Consider the following 24,514-nt stretch of genomic DNA (forward strand, 5'->3'; position numbering starts at 1 on the left):
CTCTGGAGCAGCCATGGCAGGGGCTGGTTTGTGTTCCACACAGGGGCTCATTACTGGGAGCTGGTTTCCTGAGCGCTAGCAGTCCCCTAAGGGGAAGTGCTGGGGGAGGCATTATTTTCCATCTCATCTGTTAAATTTAGAAGGCAGGATGGCTGCCACCTGGGAGACCCCTGTGATTATTGACTTAGGCAGGCACACTAATTCCCACTGCTGCCTCCTCGCTGCTCTCCTCCCACTGCATTTGCTCCATTTAGATGTCAGCTGCATATTACCCAAACTGTAGGCTTTTCATTTAGTACTCCAGGAGGACCCAGGAGCCCTGGGCTGAGATGAGGTTTTTTGCTCCGATGAACTGCACTGAGGACAAAGTCTGGATCGATCCAGGTAGGGAATGGCAAGAGTGAAAACAAGCCCAGTGTCTTGGTCTCACAGCTCTGGTGTGCCTGGGTGTACACAGGGTAGGGTTGTGAGCAGTTCAGAGCAGAAACTGCTCCATGGGTACTGTCACAAAGAAAAGGATGCCTCACATGGAATTGCAGTCACAGACCTGAGTCATGGAACGCTGGACTGGTTTAGACTGGAAGGGACCTTAAAGCTCACCTTCCACTAGAGCAGGTTACTCCAAGCCCATTCAACCTGGCCTTGAACACTGCCAGGGATGGGGCAGCCACAGCTTCTCTGGACACCCTGTGCCAGCGCCTCAGCACCCTCACAGGGAAGAGCTTCTGCCTCATTTCCAACCTAAATCTCCCCTGTTTCAGTTTGAGTCACCTCCAGGTTTCTCAGTCTTGGTATACAGAAATCAAACCATTGAAAAGTGACTTTCCCATTCTTATTCTATACATTGCTCCCCACAAGATGCAGAAGTTTTGTGAGGCTCTTGTGTGTTACAGTGAATCCTGGAAAGAAGCAGTGGTGGATAAAACCTGCTAGGAAGAAGCAAACTGATGTTAAGAACCTTATTTTAAGCCAGAGGTGTGCTCTGGTGATGCTCCAAGCCGCGTGCATCAAGCACAGAGACAGGGCGCAGGCACTGCGGAGGAGCTGGACCTTGGAGCTGCCATTGAAAGAGCAGTGCCTTTCGCCATCACCCGGTGCTTCAGACATGGCTCAGGGGACAATTCACCATCACTGATCCTCTGTAAACCTTGCTCCAGGTGGACAGAAGCCTTGGGGACCCTCACAGTCACCACAGCACTGATCATCTGCCATCTTCTTTATCTACTGTATGTTGTTCCTATACCTGCCCATCTGCTTACCCAGCCCAAGGTGTTTCTTCCCAAGGTGGCCAGCTCTGTAGCAGGAGGTACACATGCTCCACAGCACCAAATAGACCTCTAATAGCTGAGTAATGGGCTTCAGCTCCATCTATCACTGTGCCATTGATTTCAGTGGGCTTTGGATTGGACAGTAAGTCTTTACAATGTGTTTTACTTCCCACTTCCTAGCTCCTGGCTTTCTTTGGTTTAATGCAGGCCTTCCCACGTTACTTTAACAAAGTTTTATGTGTTTTAATTTTCTTTTATTACTTTGGAGCCCATTTCCAACTGCTTCACAAGACAAGTCAATGAGACAGAGCTCCTAATAAACCTGCATTCATCAATGCCTTGTTTCCCACTCGTCTCTAACTACTACCCAATCACTTGGACAACTGATGCTTCTGAGCTTGCAATTAGACCCGTGCTTTCTGCTTCTGATGAAGGAAGATTAATTAAATCAGTGTTTTTCAGGACTAGCACAAATGCAGACACATTCTTGGCAATTTTCTCCTTCCTTTAAGCCTGTAGCCTATTAGTTTAAGACACCTGCATAGAACGAGCATTTTGTCCTGATAGAAAACAATCAACTGAGATTTATACACTGGAGCCTTATGGAAAAGCTTCTTTTTCCTTCCCCAGAATGCAAATTGCAGACTAAACCAACAGGAGATGAGGGGAAAAGTTGATAACTTCCATCCAAAGAGTAAGGCAGACTTCGACAATGAGCCTTTCATTTTATAACCACACCTAAGAGAGAAAGAGATGGCAGTGTTTATCTCATGGAGCATTCAGACTGCTCTGTTGTCTGAAAGCCTGTTGTTGCAGTGCTCTGTGTGTCCACGTGCACGTGTAAGAGTGTGTCTCTGAGAGGCTATAGCATAAACAAACACGATGAAATGGATAAAAGAAAGAGATTAATGCGGTTCCTATTGTAGAAAGAACTGAGTTGCAGCAACGTTTTAGATGCAGAGAGTGGGAAACGTGGTGAAAGCATAAAACCAGAGGTGAGTGAGTGCTGGTGTGCTGCAGAACAGGATACTGGGTCTATCGAGACCTTTAATTTCTCTTTTAATTAATCAGCATCTTAGCATTGTGCGGTAAGAGCCATGTGCATCTCTTGACAGGGGTCTTAGTGAGAGCCTGTGTTACTCATCCACTCCTATGGACAAGTCCTCCAAAGTCTTAAGACTTCAGTGGGGTCCTGTGTCCAGTGCTGGGCTCCTCAGCACAAGAGACAAGGAGCTGCTGGAGATGGTCCAGCGGAGGCCACAAGGATGCTCAGGGCTCTGGAGCATCTCTCTATGAGGAGAGATTGCGGGAGCTGGACCTGCTTAGTCTGGAGAAGAGCAGACTGAGAGGGGATCTCATCAGTGCAGATCAAGAGCTCGAAGCTGGATGGGGACAGACTCTTCCCAGTGGTGCCCAGTGACAGGACGAGGAGCAATGGCCATAAACTAAAACACAACAAGTGTCACCTCAACACGAGCAAGAAATTCTTTACATTGAGGGTGCCAGAGCCCTGGCACAGGCTGCCCAGGGGGTTGTGGAGTCTCCCTCTCTGGAGCCATCCCAAACCCACCATGGACACGTTCCTGTGTGCCCTGCTCTGGCAGGGGTTGCACTGGGTCATCTCCAGAGGTTCCTTCCCACTGGAATGGTTCTGGGATTGTGTGATAAATGAATCTGAGCTCAATTCTGCCCAGGGCAGTTTGCCCACCACGGGTTCCATGGCAGTCCCTACAGGTAACACCAAATGCTTCCCCAGTTTGTTTCTGCTCTGGTGACAGCTGGTTTTCAGTGATGGGGGGGGGGGATTTGCAAGAGGACAATTCCCCTTTGCTGAGCCTGAGAACACCTCCTGCCTTTTCATCCATCACGTTTCTCTAGGACAGGTTTTTCTGGGGAGGAAAAAAGAGCTCAATTGATCTTTTTTACAGTCCATTTGTGCGAAGGAACATCAGAGATAACAGAAGACTAATTATTTTCCTACATTGGCAGTTGCTAAGAGGAAAGTTCCAGACAGCACAATTAGCTTGTGACAGGTAGTCTCTATTTTCTAATTACAGTATATTTAAGACCTTTGCTCAGGGCTGGCTGTCCGTGTCCCAGCTGCTGATGGAGAATCATGGGGTGGTTTGGGTTGGAAACGCTCCTCCAGCTCCAACCCCTGCCACGGGCAGGGACACCTTCCACTGGAGCAGCTTGCTCCAAGCCCCTGTGTCCAACCTGGCCTTGAGCACTGCCAGGGATGGGGCAGCCGCAGCTTCAGCACCCTCACAAGGAAGAAACCATGGACTTCTTTGTCCATAGTGTGGGCTCCTTCCCTTGCTGTGGTCACTGTTACAGGCCAGTGAGTCTCTGCTGAAGCCAGAAGGAAAACCCTGACTTAAAAAACACAGATGGGTGCCATCACATTGGGTGGAACTCACCCAGTCTGGGTTCAGTGCATTTCTTGTGTGTTGTTAAGTCACCTTGATGTGAAAGGCCTAAATCCTCCTGTTGTTGAGTGTTCTGTTGACTGGTGCTTAGGAGCCACCCAGAGCCAGGTATTGAGTGAGATGGTTTCAGCTATTGGGTTTGGGTGGCAAACTCTAGCAGTGCCTTTAGGAGCTAAATCTGCAACTCTGCATTGATCCAGTAACCTTGGCCGGGTGGTTCCTTGCTCAATGTCATTGTATTGTTAATGGTTTTGCATACAGAAATACAGGCTTAAAACCATCTCTTTAAGTACCAGTGACTGGGCGTCTGTACTGAAGTCCAGGTAAGGGACTGCAGATCATTTTCATTGTATTAAATATCTTTGTATCAACACTATAAGCTCCATAGACTGCGTAAGCCTTTGTGAAACATTCTCTCTCTATCTCCCAAAAGCTAATAACATGCATTATGGTGCCCTTTCAGCAGTAACCACCTCTTCATTGTCAGTCTCCTGGTTGGTGTGGGTGCAGTTGGCACCATTCCGTGGGCTGATATCCCTGTCAGCCAGGGTTGTGTTTTGGGAGCTCAGAACACCTTTGGGTGCTGGTTAACACGTCTGTAAAGGTGCAAAGTCTCTGTTGGCATCTCCTGTCCACCCATAACCTGCACAGCGCAAGGCTTGGCTCCAAACACCGTGTGCCATGGTGGCTGGCCAAGGCAGTCTTTGGGTTGGCATCAATACCCCCTCTGTTCGGAGCCTGTTTGTCGAAGGCAGTGGTTGCATCTGCAGAGGCACAGATGGCGTGTGGATCCCTGCCATTCCAGAGGGCTTGTTGAAGCCTTCCCTCCTTGTCCACACCGCAGGAGCAGTTTGCTTAAGATTTAGGGCTCCTTTCTTCACAGAAACAGCTACAAGGAGGAAGAAACCTCAAGCCAAGGAGCGCGCTGCGTGAGCCGGTTCCAAGGCAACGTGCTGCTTCCTGGCTGTCAGCACATCTTCCCTGGGTTTGTGTTCCAGCTCCCTACTGCCATCAGTGAGCTGTGAACCTGAGGCAGAGCACGAAGATGCATGCTCACTGTCGTGTTTTGCTGTGCTTTGCTTTAATTCCTTCCCCTGTACTGTGTTTTAAGGCATGGGGAGTGCTGGTTAAACGCTACCTGCGTCTGTGTCCTTTACCTGGGATGCTTTGAGATGTTCGGGTTGCTCACAGCGATCTTCTGATGAGCTTGAAGCAGAAGAGTTCCCCAGGTCTTAGTTAATTGAAACACACATCAAGCAGGTACGTTCCTAAATGAGTCACTTATAAACAGGGCAGTGAGGGAAGGAGCTTGGCAGGACTAACAGTGAGAACTGCACAGATGTACCCGGGCTCCTCCGAGTGTGCAACATGCATAGACATGCATCAGGAATTCTCTGGCACCACTGAAAGAAGAGCAGTGGTAGGAGATGGATAAACACAACTAATAGGGTGGAATCCAGCTTTGAGTTTGATGACAGTCTTGGGAGATTTAGTAGCACATCAAAAGACTCAGCTAATTGATACCCTTGGCCACCTGAGGGCATGGAGCTATAAGAAGACCCTACAGGAAGGAAGGCTTGGGCAGGAAGCTGCTTGATTTTAGAATCATGGAATCCTCCAGGTTGGAAAAGAGCTTTAAGCCCATCAAGTCCAACCATTAACCCAGCCCTGCCAAGGCCACCACTGCCCCGTGGCACTGAGGGTGTGTGAGCACTTGCAGGGACGGTGACTGCAGCCCTGCCCTGGGCAGCCTGTTCCAATGCCTGAGCATCCCTTAGGGAAGGAATTGTTCCTCAGCTCCATCTAAACCTGCCCTGGGGCAGCTTGAGGCTGTTTCCTCTTGTCCCATCCCTTGGTCCTTGGGAGCAGAGACCAAGCCCCCCTGGTCCCTCAGCCGTTCCCCATCACACTTGTGCTCCAGGCCATGCACCAGCTCCGGTGCCCTTCTCTGGCCCCGCTCCAGCACCTCAATGTCTCTGTTGTAGCGAGGGGCCCAGAGCTGAGCACAGGATTCCAGGTGTAAATTTTGGTCATTTACATCTCTGAGCATCAAAAGATCCATTTCAGTCTCTGATTTATTTCCCCATCCAGATAATTTATATTGTCTCCAAGGTCTGGAAGTGCCTCTTACTCTGTGTCCACAGTGTTGGCCATCAGAAGACCTGCACCTTGAAGTCTGCTTTAGCATTGCTGCAGTCTCAATATAGCTATACCAAAGTGTGTCAGTGTTGTCAACCATCATTATCCAGAAGTAAGATGTTTTCTGATCCACAGATGAAGGAGCTTTTTCAGCTCAAAGCAATGCTGCTGCTGGAAGTTACTTCTCATTGGGCTTTACTGGAGTTCTACAAATCACTTGGAATCTCTCCTCTGGCTTTCTGGCTCATGTTTGACATGCTACACCCAGACACGTCGATAACACACGCTCCAACTCTTACCACAGTCTTTGTTTTATAGAACTCCCTGTATCTGTGGTTCTCAAGAGCTTTCAGAAAGACTTTTCATATGGGAATGCTGAGGCATGAATGAGTAAAATGATTTGCTTATGAATGCTGTTACTAGCATATGCAACTAAATGCTTGGAGTTACCTTTCTTGGGACCAGAAGTGTTGGACATTCTTTGTGTCTTCTCTTTTGCTTTTCCCTGTTGAAGGAGCCTTGTGTATCCCTGAGCTCTTCCTGGGAGCAGATCTAACTGGTGTAAGAGCAGGACTCTTCCCACTTTAGCATCATTCACAGCAGCCAAACGTTTCCATGCACCACTGAGGGATGTGAGCAAATGCATGGGCACTTTAATCAACACAGACTCAGTCTGGGTCTATAAAAGTTAAGTCATATTTGTGCATTGAATAGGAAAGGAGGCTTCACAGTTGTAATAGGCAATCTCAGTTCTCCATTCCTGTCTTCAGCCAAATTGCCAAAGGGTTGCTTTGATTTAAATCCAGTTTACTCAATACAGGGTGGAAATGGGAACAAAGGGACTCAGGGACTCACCCTGTTTGTGTTCATTCACTCCATCCATGTCTGCACCCCGTAAAGGACCGTGCCTCTCTGGTGTGTGTAACAGTTATGGGTACTGGCAGCACTGCTCTCATCCATGAATAGACTGACATGAGGAAGGCTTTGACTCTGGCTGCCCTCATTCCATCTCCTCCATGGCCCATAGGGAAGTTCAGGCTCCAGAACTGCCAGTCCAGCATGGAATTCCCATTCAAACACATACAGCTCCATGAGCCAGGGGGTATTAGCCCTATATTTGAGCAGGTCAGCCTCACACTAGAGTTTAATAGCAGTTTAAATCTCTCTCTTGCTCTGATGCAGAGGTAGGAACACTTTGATGAAGGCTCTTTCAGCTCCTCCTCAAGCATGGGCAGCGCCGTTTCTCTCATAATGAACATGGGGAGCCATGTGTCTAAGACATCAAAAGGAAGCAAATTTCCTCTTTCTTTCATATGAAAGCCTCCAGTCCCCGGTTCAAACCTGCCCTTTTCATCTTCTTCACAGTTCTCGTTGGGAATGAGTAAAGCAATTAGGGATGTTGTGTTTGTTAGGCTAACAATAATTAAAGCATTGATTAAAAGTAAGGGATGAAGCAATTGGAGCAGAGGAGAAACCCAAACCCTTTCCTAGAGGAGACTTCCCTAGGAGGTTTCCTTCTGCTCCCGAAATACTTGCAATGGGGAAAACCCTTCTTGTGGAAGAATAAAACATCATTTTCCCTGCAGCCTAATGGCATGTTTTTAATAAACATATGGAAAGATACCTTTCCTGCAGTCAGGAGTTAGGATTCAGGAGCTTTCCAGTGCTTATAAATCCCTGTGCCTTTGCTTTTCTTTTATTTAATGAAGGCAATTTTCAGTCTGTCCCCTCCGAAGTCCTCATAGTTTCACTGCATCTTTCTGTGATCATTGAGATTGTGCGAGTGGTTTTTAGCATCTGAGCTTTAATCAGGATGGGGTTCCCCTGCTCTGCTTGATTTCACCCCTTCCCTATCATGGCAGGGGTTTAATATTCACTCTTTAGATGTCAGCTTGGATGCAGGGAATCTGCTGTGGTCCTTGAAAGTGATGACTTCACGTGATGGCTTTGCCCCATCATCAGAAGAGACGGTGTGAAAAGAGATCCCCCCCCTTTGGGATCTGGTTCTCATCCATGTTGTAAGGTGGCTTTCCAGAGGTGTTTTGTTTTAAGGGTCTGTTCCTAGGTTTTATAGAGTGGTTTGAGAGTTTGATGAGCATCATAAGGCACTAGGACAACACTTTACAAACACAGCACAGGGTGCCCAGAGAAGCTGTGGCTGCCCCATCCCTGGCAGTGCTCAAGGCCAAGTTGGACACAGGGGCTTGGAGCAAGCTGCTCTAGTGGAAGGGGTCCCTGCCCATGGCAGGGCTTGGAGCTGGATGAGCTTTAAGGTCCCTTCAACCCAAACCATGCTGTGATCTTTCAGCCTCCAATGGACAAAGATGCATCTAAGCACCCTCTGACTCGGCTTGGGAAGGTGCTGGGACGGGTGGATGGGACCCTGCTGTACCTCTCCCTCCTTATTCCTTTGTATTCCGAGCACAGCCTCGTTATTAGCAATGCAGTTTTTATACTTTACAGTTAACCCAGGCAGGTCATGCTGTGTCACAAATCTTTGCTAAGTCAAGCACTGCTTCTTGCTGGGTACAGTGTATGTTTGGCCCCATTAAGAATAATAGCATGAATAACCATAAGCCATTAATTTTGACGAGATCAGACCCGTATCACCTTAAAAAGCGTGCACGGATGCCATGGGAGGCATTTGGCTGTTTCTGCTGCTCACTCCCTTAATGAATAAAGCTATGGAAGTGGCTGCAGTTTGCCTGGCAGAGCTCACAAGGGTGTTCATCCTGACGGTGCGTGCAGGGGGAAAGCACCAAGGAGTCACCACCAGTGCTCTGAGAAGCTGCAGCCGTAGGAAGAGGCACTGACCGCATCCCGCATGCACATCCCCAGGGTCTGGGAAAGGCCTTTGGCAGGGTGATCAGGTTTATTTCCTGCAATAATAAGGTAATAAGGAATAAAACTCCCCCTGTTCTCATTTGAGATAAATCCATCCATTTTCCCAGCTTTTTGGGATCTTACTTAATGGAGAGCCAGCCAGAACCCTCTGCTCATCATTGAGATGTTAGAGGCATCTCCCTCCTCAGCACCCATTCCCTTTAGCTCGGTGTGCCGGTCACTAACACCTTGCTTTGACCTGTGTCTGTATTTGGGTGCTTGTAGCTGTTTTCTCACTTGCCTCTATGAAAAGATCCCTTTTGTAGGATTTCTCGTGTCCCCTTGGCTTCCAAACACCCGGAGTGGGAAAAAGGCAAACAAAAGGTGGAGGGAAGGCAGGAGAGTTGCTGGTAGAGTCCCATGTGTAGACAGAGTTCTTTGTAAGGCTGTGGGCACCGTCGCTGCTGCTGTCATTTAAAGCAGGGCTTTGTTTTGTGTAAAAGCAGCATCTCCCCTCATTACTGGTCTCAGTGCAGGGCTGTTGCTGCTGGCTGGATGCACCGAGCTCCTCATCACAGCAAGCATCGTTGTGCCGGCGCCGAGGGATGCGCCGTGCAATTATGAGCTTTCCTCATCCCATCTCTCCTTGTTTCCAGAGCTCCTCTGGGATCTGCAGTGGAAACGAGGAGGGCAGGAATGGCAAAGATGCACACGGTGCGTGCTGGCGAGGGAGCCTTTGTGCTTGGCTCAGAGGATGCTGTTGTAGCACGGGTGTGGATCCCTCTTTCTCTTCTATGGGTAAACCCAGTGGGCTGGGGATGTGTGACCTTGTTCTGGGGTGCTGCTCCCACCTCTATGCTGTTCTGCCTTGTGCACAGCAGAAACCCTCAGGACCTTCTTTTAGAGGGCTGTATCCCAAATCATCCAGTCTCGTGGTTGTTACAGAGGACACAAGAATACATCAGCCCTTGGTGTAAGAGCGAGCGGAGGGCTCACTAAGCAAGCGCCTGCTTTTTCCCTTCTTGTTTTTGTTTCTCTGCAAGATAAAGGCATAGATGTCTAAATATTTGGGCTGTGACTCACTCTTTGTGTGTTTTCTCACAAGCAGTGTTTCCAATGAATCAGGAACCAGGCTTAAGGCAAAGGGGAAAGGATAGAAAGGTTTTAACTTGTCTGTTGCATACCGAGCCTCTGGCTTCTGGGCTTTGGTATTCATTTGTTCCTGTTATTGCTATCTATGAATATTAGGGTAGAATTCTTCCCTGTGAGGGTGCTGAGGCGCTGGCACAGGGTGCCCAGAGAAGCTGTGGCTGCCCCATCCCTGGCAGTGCTCAAGGCCAGGTTGGACACAGGGGCTTGGAGCAAGCTGCTCCAGTGGAAGGGGTCCCTGCCTGTGGCAGGGGTTGGAGCTGGAGGAGCTTTAAGCTCCCTTCCAACCCAACCCAGTCTGGGATGCTGTGATGAACTGAGCAGTGGCAATGGTCTCGGGTGGACTCCTTCCCCTCCCTTTGTCACCGTGCTTCACTGCTCTCTCCTTAGGTTGTGCCAGAATGCACTGGGCTTCCAGGTAGTTTTCTATCCAAGCTTTTGGCACACCACAAGCAGCTCATAGAACAGAATAGAATAGGGTTGGAAGGGACCTTAAGATCATCCAGTTCCAATCCCCCTGCCATGGGCAGGGACACCTCACACTAAACCATCTCACCCAAGGCTCTGTCCAACCTGGCCTTGAACACTGCCAGGGATGGAGCATTCACAACCTCCCTGGGCAACCCATTCCAGTGCCTCAGCACCCTTACAGTAAAGAATTTCTTCCTTAGATCCAATCTAAACTTCCCCTGTTTCAGTTTTAACCCGTTACCCCTTGTCCTGTCACTACAGTCCCTAATGAAGAGTCCCTCCCCAGCATCCCTATAGGCTTCAGATACTGGAAGCTGCTCTGAGCTCATCTCAGATCAGACACAAAGTCGGTCCTTTCCCTCCAGCGTGGCTGTCATCCAAGCATTCCAATGTGTAGTTTCCACTCATCTACAGAACTGCACTGTTAATTACATGAGAGATTGACTTAGAGGTATCCCTTCCATAATGACCTTAATGCCTGCATTAACTGCGTTGCTTCTCTCCTCTAATTCTTAGTCCCTCGGTGAGGCCAAGATCACAGAATCCCTGCCTGGTTTGTGTTGGAAGGGATCTCAAAGCTCATCCAGTTCCAATTCCCTGCCCAGTTCAAACATGGGCAGACCAGCTGAGGCCATCCCATCCCTGTGGATGTAACGGAGACAACCCAATAGCAAATCACATATAGCTGGGAGGCGAGGGCTCCCCAAACCACCTTTAAGCATCTCCTGCATGGACCCAGCCTCTTGCACCTCTGATTTCAGCAGCCTCAATCCTCCTGCTGTCAGCCCTTGCCCTTTTTTGTGCTCCTCTCCATTTCCCAGAAAGTGAGGGCAAATTCCACTTTGAGGGAATTCTTGCTCCCCTTTTCAGTTTTTCCTGGACTAACACCTCGGCCTTGATGAGAGCATCCTTCCAGGACATGAATTACTGCATTCCACCTTGTGCATCGCAGATCCCCTATGGCAGAGGAGCTGGGGCAGTTACAAGCACAGCGTGGGTGCTCTCTCCAGGCTTTCCCAGAGCTCAGTGGAATTTGGGATTGACAGCTTCTTATGGAATGAGTAGATCTTCCTCCTGGTCTTGTACTGAGCCACAAAGAGCTGCAGCCGGGTTCCAAGCAAGGGTTCAGGGAAGAAGCTGTGAGATGAGGTCCCACCTAATGCAATGGCCCTGGGAGGAGAGGGTAGGGAGCTGCCTTCCAGCACGGACAGCATCACATCAGGCAGTCCATCACACTCAATTGCAGCAATTGCTCGGCATCATTTCTATCAGGTGAAGGGAAGGAAGATCACTGGCTGTTCATCGTGAGAGCTCTGGCACTGGGACACAGTCCAACCTGTTCCTGTCTCCCATGGGGCATCTGCCAGCTCCATTCTTGGGCAGCTCCGGAGGGAAGGCAGGAAAAAGAAACCAAACTCAATTGCTTGGTGGTTTCCCAGCTATAAACTCCCTTTCACAATGATTGATTTAAACTTGCACCCACCATGGGTGAGATGCTGGGCCAAGACATGGGAACTGGAGCATGAGCTCCAACAGGGCGCATTGGGACTATAGCACAGAGGCTTTGTCCCACTCAAATGACCAGTATCCAGCATACAGACCTGCTCCCTCTCTCTGCTCTTATTGCCCATGAGAGCTGCTTATCATGGCAAGCACCAGCCAGCATGGTTTATCTCTGCAGGAAAACAGCCAACCCACTGACCTAGACCCAGTTGTCCCAACGCAAATGCCTTGGTGGCAGGTTGTGTTACTGGTTGAAATGGAAAGGCACCAAACACACCCGAAGCCAGGCACGTACAGGTGCTAAAAGAAGAAGGAAAGAGAAGGTGAAAGCTGATCTGGCTGTATCAATAACGTGGCACAGTGCTTGCCCATGCTCTGAGTGGAGAAAACAGCAAGGATGAGCAGGATTTCACTGAGGTGTCCAAGGGGAATTCACTCCAGCGTCTTCCTGACAAGAGACAGAGGTACGAAAACCTCTGTGTGACTTCTCGTCAAGCAATAGCTCTGTAAAACACTGTTCAACAGGGCTGTAAAGGTTACACAGGGAGAGAAATAACATCTGCAGCTTTGGGGTTCAAATTCCTTTGCGGGATGCATTTGGTGAAGGCAAGAAAGAGCTAGAGATGGGTGAAGGCCAGGCTCTCCTGGTCTTGAGTTGAGCATCCTTGGTTTTAATCATAGAAGGTTTTGGGTTGGAAAGGACCTTAAGATCATCCAGTTCCAACCCCCTGCCGTGAGCAGGGATGTCTCACACTAGACCATGTCCCCTAAGGCTCTGTTCAAGCTGGCCTTGAACACTGCTATAGATGGAGGATTTACCACTTCTTTGGGCAACCTATTCCCAAATCATTGTCTTTGAGTTGCATCTGATTGGTACAGGCGCTTAGTGCATGGTTTAGTGGTGGCTTTGGCAGTGCTGGGTTAACATTGGACTCAGTGATCTTAAAGGTGTTTCCCAACCTACACAACTCCGTGATAGCCGTACAATAACCTGATGGCAGGGAAAATTCCCTAGGGCTGGTGATTTCTCAGTCATTCCTGTAGAAGGCCAGGAAAGCTTGGAAAGAAGCAGCTCCCTGTGTGTATCCAACCCCTGGATCCTGTCTCCTGGGTATGGGCTGCACAAATGGCTCTTAGCTCCGGGATCCATAAGGGCATCCTGTTGCCCACTTCCACCTCCTCAAATAAATCAGTTCCATCCCCAAAATGCAAGTGAGTGCTGGAGAAGGAGACCAGTGAATCCCTGCCATCACAAACAAGGGGTTTATTTCACGTGGAGCATTAGGTTGCATTTGCATGGCTGCAACATCAGATTCATTATTCATGAGCAGAAGCTGCAGGGACCCCGGCCTCCCTGACTCGCACAGACATTCCTGGAGTCCCAAGATCAGGCATCCTTCTTGCTGCTCTAAGCAATCTCTCTTTAAAAGGAGCAGGGCAGAGTGGCAGCTTGAGTTTGTATTCATGGGTGGGTCTGTTCAAGGCGTAGCATCTACCACAGGACGTAAAAACCAGGCTCGTGGGTCAGGGAGGGGAGAAATGGGTTCAGCAAATGGAGTCCCCCGTGGCTGGTGTTGGCAGGGAAGAGGTATATCCCTCCTATGGTCCAGCTCCTTTCCCACTGGGTGACACATGGTGTGGCATGGAAGGAGCTGCAGTGACATGGAAGAAGGTTGGGAAGGCTGGGAGAGGATGAATGCCCCAAGCAATGGGATTTGTGTTTGTGTCTCCTTAAGCAGGGGGACTGGAGAGCGTGTCCCATGGGAAGTGTTGCTGCTGGGAGAAGGGGGAGCACCACAGGCCTTTGGAGGAGAGGATGGTGATTCCAGCAGATCCTCTTCATGGGAATAATGGCCTGGAGTTGAGAGGATAAAGACAGGTGAGTGGAGAAATGGGGGCAATACCTGGCTGTGCAGTGTCAATGCAGAAAGGGCTTAGGGGGTAACAGCGCAGCCGGTAGGATAAGCCAACACCATGATGCTTGTACACTACCAAAGCAAGTAACAGGGAAGCAAATGCAGGAAGGTGTTAAGCATCATGCTGTATGTAAGACATGAGGGTTGCTATCCCTTATGCAGACTCGGGGTCACAACGTGTTTGGAAACACTTCCTCAGATGAGGAATCATGCGGGAGGTAACAGGCAGGAGCAGGCAGTGGGAAGACTCCCATGTATTGCAAAGCTCCATAGATGTGCTCCGTAGCCAGTGAGGCAATGACAGCCTCGGCTTAATTTGCAATTAGGGGAGTTGCATTATTGCTTTAGGAAAATCCCCCTGGGAGAAGATGCTGAAGCCCCTTTATGGGACCCTTCAACAAGCATCGCTCGAGGAAGGCCAGAGCTGAGTCTTCCTCATAGTAGGAAGAGCAGAACGACCTTGGAGCCGAGCCATAAACACTGAGGGCAATGAGCATCAGAAGAGCTCCCCCTGTCAGTGTGTGGCCTGCAACAGAGAAAGCAAAGGGATATTTCTGGAGGAGCCTTGTATTGTTTCAGGACAGCATCTTTAGCACTGGGAGAAGAAGAAGCAGTTCTGGGAAGCGGTGCCAATCCAACAGTGAGTTGCTGTCAGTGTGAGGCACTCCCCTGCTTTCTTACCCAACAAAAAACCCCATAATCAACATAAATGAGACAAAGAAAAGTAATTAAAGATCTCCAGAAATGCTGGAGTTTGCATTTAGTGTATGACAGGCACAAAAGAAAGATGCTGAAAGGGAGCATTTCCAGTAAGCAAACCCCAGACTGTGATAGGATGCTGACTGCTGGATATCTTGACCTTTTCTTGCTGTTCAGCAGTGAGCAGAGATGGGAATGCCAGCCCTGCTTCTCCCTGCACATCCTTCTGCATCCCTTCACAGCAAAAGGCAGCAGCAGAGCTTTGACACCATCCTCACACCCTTCCTTGTGCCCAGGTCGTGTACACAGTGGCTTCCCTCCCTTGGAAACTGCACAGCATCAGGTAAATGTGAGTTTAAACTAGAGAACAGCACGGGCTCAGGGATGTTTCTCATGGACCTGCCTCAGATTTGCTGGGAATTGGGGCTGTTTGCATCCACTCCAAGCCCTCAGTCTCTGCAGGGAGTAAGAACGCTTCACACTGGGATAGAGGGAAAACATCTTTGGTGTGTGATGGTCAAATTATCAACCTGAGTGGAAACCCCTCTCCTGTTATCATGTTGATCACAGGGAATCTATCCTGATTCCAAGGGACTCGTGGTCACTTGGTATGAACAGAAACTTCCCTTCAAGCCTCTTCCCGCTGCAGAGGCACAAGCTTCATTCCAGCACCAACCTCTCCAAGGCATTGCCCAGGGGGGGTCTCGCCCCATCTAGGACCAGGCTGTCCCTCCCTGACCCACCGCCCCTTCCATGGTGTGTACGTGCCATCTGGTGGCAAAGGGAGGGAAGAAAGGATGCTTTACATTAGTTTTGCCAAGAAAAAGGCTGTTAAAGGGAAGGGGCTGGAGCACCCAAAGCTTGAATGTGGCCACTTCCAGGAGAGCAGGCTCTGGTGAGCAGTCTAAAAGCCCTTGTTCCAGCCTCCATCACAAGCTTTAGCGTGTTGCAAGCCCTGATTGCTGGTAAATACTTTGCCAGGAGGCTGTTTTCCGGTGGAAGCAGCAATTTGTCTCTGTAGAGGTATTCTGGTTTCTTACTATAAAAATAAGGCAACCTGCAAGGACTGGTGATTAAAACTGCCCCTTTTTCTTGGCTTTCAGTTGTACTTTTTCCCCATTACCGTGGCTTTTTCCCCTTCTTTTCATACTTTTTCCCTTTGCCATCCCCTCAGCGGAGAAATGAACTGACAAGAAAGAGGAGAAACAAGCAAAACTGGCAATCAGAGTCAACAGCCAGGAAATGACCATGTGTTTCTGCTTTCTCCTAGAGGAAGAAAACAGGGAAATGGGTATCAGGGAATTAGAATGTTTCTCTGTAGCATCAATTTATCAATTATTGATTATAATGCTCTAATATTTGAGTTTGGAGTGAAGTGCAGAGATTTATGGGGGGTTTTATTGCATAGATAAAGTTGGTTGCCAACAGCCCAGTGTGAACTGACTTACTGAAAACACAGTGACAGCAGAGAGAGAAATGCAATAGGTTATTACCCACTTGGTTTTGAACAGGATCTCGAGGCGAAGGGACATGCTGAGACCAAGGTTTCATAAGGCTATACTTCACCCCTGTGTAAAGGGACAGTGCAAGGCCACACATCACTTATGCCTTATTTATAGGTATTAAATAAGACTTCTCTAGAACACAGCTCTTGAGCTGACCCTCTGCAGATGGGTGAATTGCACCCTAAAGCAAATATAGGAAACTTGTATTATTCATCAGCCTCTGTTACTTGAGGTTATTGCAGGGAGAGATGTTGCCTGTCTTGACTGAAGAGCAGACGCTGGCCTCGGTGACTTATGTTTGCATAATTACACTGTACATTCTGTCCTGCTGTGCCTGTCTAATTACACTTTTAACTAAGGAAAAGCAGTTCTGTACATGCAGGGGTTTCTATCCGAAGCTTTCAAGGCCAGGTTTTCAAGTATTCAGGTGTAAGGGTGGCTGCAAAACAACAGGAAAAGAAAGAATAGCAGAAAGAAGCCAGGTGCTTCTCCTGCCTGGGTTTTTAGGATGCTCAGCTGGGATGAAACAGGCTCCTTCCCTACCAGTCAGCCTTTGTGGTCTACCTGCACTTGATCCTACTCCCAAAGCATTGGGAAGGAAAGAGGTCCCGTCTCCCAAGCAGCATTTTGGTTGTGTGGGTTTGAGGGGAGCAGCTCGCAGTAAGTGATGCTGAGGACCATCAAAGCCAAGCTTTGTTTGGCTTTATACTTGTATTGATGACTTCAGGCACTAAACCAGTCATGGGGAACCCAACAAAGCTTCCTGGTAATAAAAACCAAACCCAGGAGAAAGCAGAAGCCCAGAGGAGTGCCCTTAGGAAGGTGTTAAAAGGGGATAAGGATGTAATTGCGCTGTACACAAGCTGGGTTTGCTGTCTGTGTGCTCAGGGAGGAGCTGCAAAGGGAAAAGCCAGTGCATGGATCAGAGGATAACACAAGAGCCCTGCCAGGGACCAGAGGGGCTGCAGTGGGAGGAGGGAGCTGGGTGGCTGCAGAATAAATGAAGGCTGGAAACTGGAAGAAGGCATCAGAGAGGACAAGTGCCTGGGATAGTGAGGGTCAATGTCCCTCTTACAGTCAGGTCCTTTCGATACCAGCCTCCCTGTTTGAACTTGGTACATCAAGCTTGTCTTGGTTTTCTGTTTTAAGTCAATAGAGCGTTATCCTGTAGCATAGTTGCCTTGTAATCAAAGCACTGCTGTTGCCACAGCCAGAGGACAGAGCCAGACTCAGGGATGATCACAAAAGGACAAGAGGCAATGGGCACAAACTGAAATGCAGGGCCTCCATTTACACCCAGAGAAAAGCTTTTCCTTGTGGTTTTTCTTTCCTAAACATGCGAGCTGTTTAGGAAAACAGCTCTCTTCAACGCTGGAAGGGGTTGTCCAGAGAGTTTGTGGTGTGTCTGTCCTTGGTGATGCTCAAAACCCAACAGGACACGGCACTGAAGGGATCCCGCTCTGAGCAGAGGGGTTGGATGGGGACAAACCTGAACTGTTCTGTGATTTAACAGCAGAATCCCCATCTCTTGTTTCCCTGCCAGATGTGAGCCACCATCGGCACTGCTTGGTGACTGCCTGCATCTCAACACCCCGGTCTCCTCTTTCCAGGTAAGGAAAACCAAACCATCGCATCCCCACGTCCTTCTTGTCTGTTTCCCTTCAGGGAGCAGAGCCTGCTTGAGTGTCAGTGCCTGCAGCTGCAAAAGCAGTTCTCTGCAGCCCTCTAGTGCTTATCAAACACATGGAAGGAGCAGAGTTGGCAGCAGCCATGGGGAAAAGGGGTGAGGATTGCTCAGGCTCCGTGTCCTTCACCCTCCGTGGCTATGGCTTTGCAGCCCAGCAGCGGTCCTGAGCCTTGGGAAGAGCCTCATCCTGCAACAGGTAACCTTGAGCAGGCAGGAGGAGATTTAGAGGCTCTCAAGGCCTCTGCCCCAAGGGACCCTGTACCACCCCTCGTCCTGTCCCTCCATCCCTTGCCCAAAGCCCCTCTCCAGGTTTCCTGTAGGCCCTGGCTCCCCATGGCTCAGCTCGGAGGTGATGCTCATCTGGGGATGCAGCGGCTCAGCAGGAGCGTTTCCCCAGGGGTTCACTGTACCATTTGTATTTGTTATTTCTTTTCCAGGGGAAGGCAGTGTAACTGTTCAAACATCGTTCCTCCTTGCCACACTGGTGTGAAATAGAGGCTTTTATTTGCCAACAGGACAGAGCATCCGCTGGTATTTACCTGAGCAGCTTTAGTGTTTAGACAGGCTCCTGATCCACAGAGCACGTTCCCAGCAGAGGTGTGCTGGGGTACAGGAAGAGCACGTTGCCCACACAAAGGGGAGATTGGTTTTGTATCACCAACATCTGGTATGGAAATGATTTAATAACTCCACCCCATGGAGCATCACTGGGGGTTCATTGTAAGTCCCATCCCAAAGCGCATCCTCTCTCCCCTTCTCCTGTGTGCCCTGTTAGCTCCATGGACCCTTTTCCCATGCCTTCATCCTTCCTTTCTTAGGCACATGCTGTAGTTCCCCACATCCTACAGAATCAGGGATGAACACCATGATTTGGCCCAGTAAAGGGAATGGGTTGGGAAAAGGGTACAGTTTATTAGTCCCTTTTCTGACAGCTTTTGCCTATTCATGTTAGGCTCCTGCTGTGACAAAAATACCCCAACTTGGGGAACTTTCTGCATCTGTTTCACACTTCTACCAGAAACACTCCTCCAGTTCTCATTAAAGTAAAAAATCAACCTCTTTTGCCAAATAACAGATAGAAAACCCCTAAAAGTTAATTAAATGACAGTGGCTTTAAAGGCTCTTTTTGATAACATCCTGAAAAGCTGCTTTAGAACAGGATTTCTCCCACAAATCTCCAACAAAAGAAGTCGTCTGCATACAGGAATACTTGGAAGGATTAATTCTCTGGAGCTCCAGAGACAAACTGATACCAGCTCCATTGGAACAGCTCAGCTGGGCCTCATAGCTGTAGGATTAAGCCCTTCCCCATCCCCACACTGAGGTCCACACGAGGCAGGCAATGTGAGCCCCATTGCAATTCCCACTTTTCCCCACAATCAAATGGAATTGGGTTTCTTTAAAGCGAGTTGCATGGGTTTTGACTTCCTACCCATCGAGGCTCTGAAAAGCTGCTTTTATCCCTGCAGAGCTCAGAGGCTCAGCCAGGATGGAGCTGAAGGAACCAGGACTTCAGGATGCTCCAGCTCTGCTGATATTGGGATCTATGTTGGTGGAATGAGCAGGAAAGGTCCATAAGCAACAGACGTCCCCATTAAGGGACAGTGATAGATTTACAAGAGATAGAAGTAGAAAAGAAGGTAAAAAGAAAACTGGGTTATGCCCGTGAAGCATCGGATTTGGTCCATAAATTGAGAAGGGCTTTGGGGTTTCGGCAGATGCTGAAATCCCCCTCAGTAAAACAGGAATCTCGGGCACGCTCCTTCGCCAGCAATCCAGGCTGAAGCTGCCTTTAAGGAACAACCTGTATAACCTTGTCAGCTCCCGTTTTCCACACGTTTGTCCATGCTGTGTGTCCTCGGGATCTGGGGAGTTTAATTTTCCCAGCACGAGCAGCCAGAGGCTGCGAGTCCCTATCAGGGCTCGCTCAGCCACATCAAAGGGAGCAGGACACATCAGAGAGGAGCAGAAGGGCTGCAGGCCCATTATCGCAGGGGGGTGAGGGGATGCTGCAGGCTCTGAAGCATCCCTCAGGCTCTGGAAGCAGGGTTGAATTAGCAGAGTTACCAGCTCAAGCTGAAACCAGGGCAGTGCTGTTGCGTGTCCTGGGTTGGAGGTGAGCAATGCTGGGGAATGGCAGCGAGACCCTTGTCAAGGTGGTCTGAGATGATGCTTTTCAGAGGTCTTTCGTCTTCCAAAAGCAGCAGGAGGACACCTGTGTGGCGACAGCCTCTGCTATCACTGCATCATCATCCCATCGCAGAAAATGGGTAGAAATCTGGTCCTGGGATAAAGGTTGGACTTGAGGATCTCAAAGGTCTTTTCCAGCCTGGTTGATTCCATGATTCTGTGAACTCAAAGAGTGTTTAAAAGCTCCATTTTCCTGATTTTTTCCGGTGTTGAATCCCTACAGTAGCTCAAATACTAAATGCAAACCCTGGCATTGGAAAGCAGCTTTCCCTTACCCCAGCAGAAGCCAAAACCTGAGGGTTTGGCAGCCCTGCCCAAACACACCAGCATCCCCAGCACCAGGCTGAGTCCCAGGTGAAGGCTGGCAATCGCACGGAGCCATCTCCACTTGAAGTAAATGAGGATGCAGGCATTGGGGAGGGAGGGTTGTCAGATTCAAGCCACCTAATGAAAGAGGGCTGGATGCCGAGGGAAATTTGCATCCCTTTGTTTCTCCCAGCTGTGTCTTTCCAGAGCCTCATGCAGTCAGCAGCAGCAGTTCCCTTTGATTTAAACCAGGAGGGGGGCTCGCTTTGAAGCCTTTGCTTGCATAGGAAATGAACTTCTTGATTCCTGTTGACGTTTGCAGCCAGGTGTAGGTGGTGCTGGTAGCGTTTCTCAGAGCTCTGCGTGTTCGGATACTCCTCGCTCCCATGAATGGGATAACACCAAGCAGTGGGTGGAAGGAGCAGCGTGAGCGCATCCCTTCAGGAGACAGCAGCTTTCCATGCTCTGTGTGTGAAGACAGCTCCCTCCGTTGCCAGCTTCCACGCCAGTGTCACTGAAGCCCTGGCAGACACAGGGAGCTTTGCACCAGGGGAGCAGCAGGATGCTTTGTTCCAGTGCTGCAGCAGCCAAAGCGACTCCTGTGATGGTTTGCTCCTCTGCATCCCCAATAACAGAGGCAGAAATGAAGCCTTTCTCTGTTATGGCAATGCAGGGGGATTTGCACTCTCTAGGCTACAAAACGCCCCTGCCCCAAAGGCACAGTGCAGCATTCATTGGATCTATAGGGCAGTCAGTTAGCACTGACTTTCAGGGCTAGGTTTGAGCAGTGTTGCTGGCTCCAGCTCCTGCAGTCAAGAAGTGGAGAGGTTCTGGCTGGCACCTTCAGCCTAACGCTGTTGTTTGGTGAGGAGCTCCTAATGGTGTGCTGGGAGATCCCTGCTTTGGTTTAACACATGTCTATGGCCTTGCCAAGTGCTTGGGGATGACCAAGGTTCTATAACAGCCTTGGCAGCAAAGCTTACAGTGCCCTTGAGGAGGCACTCAGCATCCCGCAGGATTATGGCCCATGGCAAAACCAGGCAGTGACTTTTGCAGTGTGCCAGCGTTAGGAACTCAGTGTCCAGTTGTGGTTCTTATGACCCCATCTGATTCCTGCCATGTTTCACTGCCATGAGCACTGCCCTTGTTGTGTTGGAGCCCACTCAGAGCTGCCCTTCCTCCCTGCAAAGACCTTCTCTTTCTTTCTTGGCTTCCAGGTGCCCTGGGAGCTCTGCTCACTGAATCATGGAATCAACCAGCTTGGAAAAGAGCTTTAAGATCAACTCCAACCATTCCCAGCCCTGCCAAGGCCACCACTGACCCATGGCACCGAGGGTGTGTGAACACTTGCAGGGACGGTGACTGCAGCCCTGCCCTGGGCAGCCTGTTCCAATGCCTGAGCATCCTTTGGGGCAGGAATTGTTCCTCAGCTCCATCTAAACCTGCCCTGGTGCAGCTTGAGGCCGTTTCCTCTTGTCCCATCCCTTGTTCCTTGGGAGCAGAGACCAAGCCCCCCAGGTCCCTCAGCCGTTCCCCATCACCCCTGTGCTCCAGGCCCTGCTCCAGCTCCATTGCCCTTCTCTGGCCCCGCTCCACACCTCAATGTCTCTGTTGTAGTGAGGGGCCCAGAGCTGAGCACAGGATTCGAGGTGGGGCCTCACCAGGGGCACAATCCCTGCCCTGGCCCTGCTGCCGCACTGGTGCTGATCCAGGCCAGGATGCTGGGCGCTGCCTGGGCACAAGCTGCTCGTGTTCAGCTCCATCACTCAGCACCCCCAGCTCCTTCCCCATGAGCCGTTCCCAGCAGCAATTCCCCAAGCCTGGAGCGTTCCATGGGGTGGTTGTGGCCCACATTTAGCATCCTTCTGGGCAACTGATCACACTCTGAGACCCCCAGAAGCTGCACTGAAGGAAGCTGCTGGGTTTTGCTATCCCAGAGCAAACCAAGCTCTGTCCTACAGGCGGGAGCACACTGACATCTCATGGCATTCCCTGTTACTGCCAAGCGTTTCCAAGGGAAAGGGAAGTGTCCCCCTGCATCTCATGATAGAGAAAAGGGAAGACTTTCCTCTCCAGAGAAGCTTCTGGCCTGACACCCTCCTTCAAAGCATCCATAAGTGGCACCGTTTGGGTTTGGTTTGTGCTGTTTGTAACAAGCTCCTGAGTAAAGCTGTAGTTTTTCCTTAGTTGCTATAGGAAGGATTTAAGTGGGATGGGAATCAGATGGTTCTCGTGCTGTGATGGTTTAGCTTTTCCTTTACCCGAAGGTTATTGTCTGCCAGCAGTGATGGTGATGGTGTTCGCTGCCCTCTTTACGCTCTGGGTTACATGGGGAAAATGATTTCATTGCTTAGATAGAAACAGAACAGAAGCTCTGAACATCTCAGAGGGATGAAACCTTGGGATTAAGCCTCTCTGGGGAATATAAAACAGCCCTTCCTAATACATGCAGGGGTTGCGTGAGCAATGGAAGCATTCCTGCCCGTGGTTAGAACTGGATGATCTTAAGGTCCCTTCCAACCCAAACCATCCTATGAGTCTATGCAAAGCGTGCTTCCATTTCCCCCTTTAGCTCCTGGGAAAAGGAGGGAGCACTCTGCAAACTGTAATAGCAATGCTAATTCCCCCAACACTTCCTTCAGCATCCCAACCTGCCCGTCTCCAGCTGAGGTCTGGGCTTGGTTTCATCACCTGGATCCTTCTTCAGGCTCGTTGCTCCCCATGGTTACTAGTAGCTAGCTCTGATACAAGCATTTCCTTGCGAGCTGTTGGAAGCAAAGTGCTGCCCATCACCCAGTCCTCGTGGGCCATGGGTTGAGTTAGGGCAGACCCTGCTGTTGTCACTCCGAGGTGCCAAAGCGCCGCTGTCCTTGAGCAAATCCTCGTTCCCTGCACGATTCCCAACTTCCCTACGGATCAGGTCCGGCTCTGCCCCTCTTTGTGTCACAGTAACAGAGCTCCCTGCCCACGCTTTGATTTGTGGTTGCTGGGATTGATCAGGGTGTGCCCTTAGGGATGAATAAGATGATTTATTGTCCTGTATTGCTGCTTAAGGCTCTGCTGAGCCCTGCTGGCCCCATTCCCCCCTCCCAAACCTCACTGAATCTCCGTGTTCTTTATCTTTCCCTATAGGAACACCAAAGCCACCAGTGTGCAAGTGTCAGAGGGGGAGGCAAAGCTCTTTCAGGCTGTGGACCACAAGGAACCAGAGCTGATGGCAGAGGAGAGCTAACTGAGGAGCAGGAAAGCTGTAGTAACTCCTTCCCACCCAGTGCAATGTGCCACTGTGCATTAGAACGGATTAAACCCACATCAAAACCTCATCATGTCTGGATATTTGGGGCTTATTGGTGATATTTAATGGTAAGAATTGGACCCTGCAGGAAGCAGTGAGACGGGAGGCTGGTTATCAGGAGGGTTGGGTAGAGGTGGAAGCAAATCCATGTAAAAGCAGGATGGAAATACTCCAGGGAGCTGGCTAAAGGGATGGAATCTTCTCTTCCTACCCAGGAGGTACCTGCAGGTGGATTGAGTAGCTGTGCCCTGCGTGCCTGCCAAAGAGCTACGGCAGTCTGCCCCATTCTCCCCCCAAACCCAGTGTATAACATCAGCAGACCCATGGCACGGGATAATGTGTCACTTGTTTGCAGCAGGCACGGAAGCGGCATTCCAGGAATGACGGGAGGGGGAATTCTTGGCCATCCCACTGAGCAGCCAGCACAGCAGAGGTGGGTTTGGTTTGCCCAACGGGGGCAGCCCTGGCTTTCTCATTGCAGAGGAAGCAGTTGCTCAACAGTAACTGGGTTACACAGGCGCTTGTCTCAGCCCCATCTGCAGAGGAAACAGAGCCCCGTGGCTTCTCAGCAGCTCCTCTCAACTTGAAAGCAGGTTTGAGAAGCAAAGCAAATAAAGGATACCTGGTGCTGCATTATTCATGCGTGGCAACAATTCCCTACAAGTGCTCCCTGGGGATCGATCCCGCCTCCGAGCCCTCTTCCATCCCGGGTAATTTATAGGTGTTAGGAGAGCGCAAAGGGGACAGATCTCCTCTGGGGTTCAATGAGGGCAGAGATGAATCGTTTGCCTCTGCTGTGTAATTACTCCCTATCCACACAACGCCCGTTCCTCAAGAAAGGGATCCTGGTTTTTAGTGGCGCTGGATGCAGTTCCAGAGAGGGGGAATACTTGCAAATGTCAAAACATTCCGATGTGACAATTAAAACCATGCGTTCTGGAGAGGCTCCAGTGCTCGGGCAGGGAGCACTGGGCTTCTTTGGAAGCAGGTTTCCATTAGGGACCAGCCCCGAAGCAGAACCTGAGCGTGCTATTCCCTGCCTGAGCAGCATTCCCAGGTTGACCTGGCCCAGAGGATCCAAAAGCTGCCTGTTTGGGTGCAGCCTGAGCTACAAAGCTTGGTGTTGTGGAGCTT

At 50.0% G+C, this 24,514-nt stretch overlaps 1 long non-coding RNA gene across 2 annotated transcripts in view; it reads left to right on the top strand.

Moving 5' to 3' along the window:
- LOC134164908 (uncharacterized) overlaps nucleotides 1–19,383 on the top strand; it is a 90,470-nt gene extending 71,087 nt beyond the window's left edge. The window contains exons 1-3 of one of the 2 annotated variants that reach the window (XR_009965308.1): nucleotides 14,638–14,740; nucleotides 17,446–18,256; nucleotides 19,059–19,383. This is a non-coding gene — a long non-coding RNA (uncharacterized LOC134164908). The other variant, XR_009965307.1, reaches the window with a different exon arrangement.
- Nucleotides 19,384–24,514: the final 5,131 nt, after the last annotated feature.

The sequence above is a fragment of the Pezoporus occidentalis genome, unplaced genomic scaffold (genome assembly GCF_034315485.1).
Source record: "Pezoporus occidentalis ecotype Australia unplaced genomic scaffold, CSIRO_AGI_Poc_V1 ctg228, whole genome shotgun sequence".
Lineage (NCBI taxonomy): Eukaryota > Metazoa > Chordata > Aves > Psittaciformes > Psittacidae > Pezoporus > Pezoporus occidentalis.